This window comes from Poecilia formosa, unplaced genomic scaffold (genome assembly GCF_000485575.1).
Source record: "Poecilia formosa unplaced genomic scaffold, Poecilia_formosa-5.1.2 Scaffold714, whole genome shotgun sequence".
Classification (NCBI taxonomy): domain Eukaryota; kingdom Metazoa; phylum Chordata; class Actinopteri; order Cyprinodontiformes; family Poeciliidae; genus Poecilia; species Poecilia formosa.
In genome coordinates this window covers 27,451-28,400 of record NW_006800653.1, presented here as the reverse complement: position 1 = coordinate 28,400, position 950 = coordinate 27,451, and positions in this window count along the sequence as shown.

Sequence of the window (950 nt, the reverse complement as noted above, 5' to 3'; positions counted from 1 at the left end):
TTTTAAGTATGAGCAAAACCCTCCAGCCTTATGTAAGCAATTTATTCTGCAATGCTGATATGGCTGAGAATGGGATGCAGTTCACACACACACACACACGCACGCACGCACCCACGCACACACGCACACACACGCATACACACACACACACACACACACACAAATGCAGTACAAAGCTTTCTAAGCAATGCACTTTTGAGTAATATGCATTAAATATTGTCATCTGTAAAAGTTTTACTTAAATGTTACCTAAATTTTGCCAAACACAGGCCTGTAGGGAATGATGCATCTTCATGGTTCCCTGTCTTACTTACATTATGTACCAGTCAATAGAATTGATTATTTAGAATGCATTTCCCCTCAATATAGGCTCAGTCATCCAATGGCTTCGTTGTTGCAAATGTCATGTTTAGATAAGTGATTAAATTTGATTAAATTTTTTGAGTTAATTGCAAGGTCTGTAATTAATCAAAAATAATTACATTTTATTCAACAACCGTGATTCAACTAAATTAATTTCTACTCAAAAACCCTTTTTGCCAAATTATTAAATTATTAAACAAATAGACGTATGAGCTCAACACCAAAGATATGAATTATTTGTAATCTGTTGTTCAGGTTCAAGTATTATTCTATCCATTCATCTTTTCAGGGTTTCAGGAACTCCTCATTATTCATGAAACTTATTTAGAAATGTGGACAGGACACTGACATTACTGTTAGCAAGACGTTTAGCATAGAGATGCTATTTTAGACTAGAATAGATTCACTGATAGGCTAGGGTAGGGTTAGGGGGGGCATCGACTTTTTTGAGGGCAAAATGAATGTACGTAGCTGAACATAGCCACCAACACCGGTAGCCTACAAGCTACTTGTTAAGCTTAAGGTTCTGTATTGATATTAGCTAGTCATCTTTTAGCTAACATTACCTGCATCCAAAGTTCTTTGCG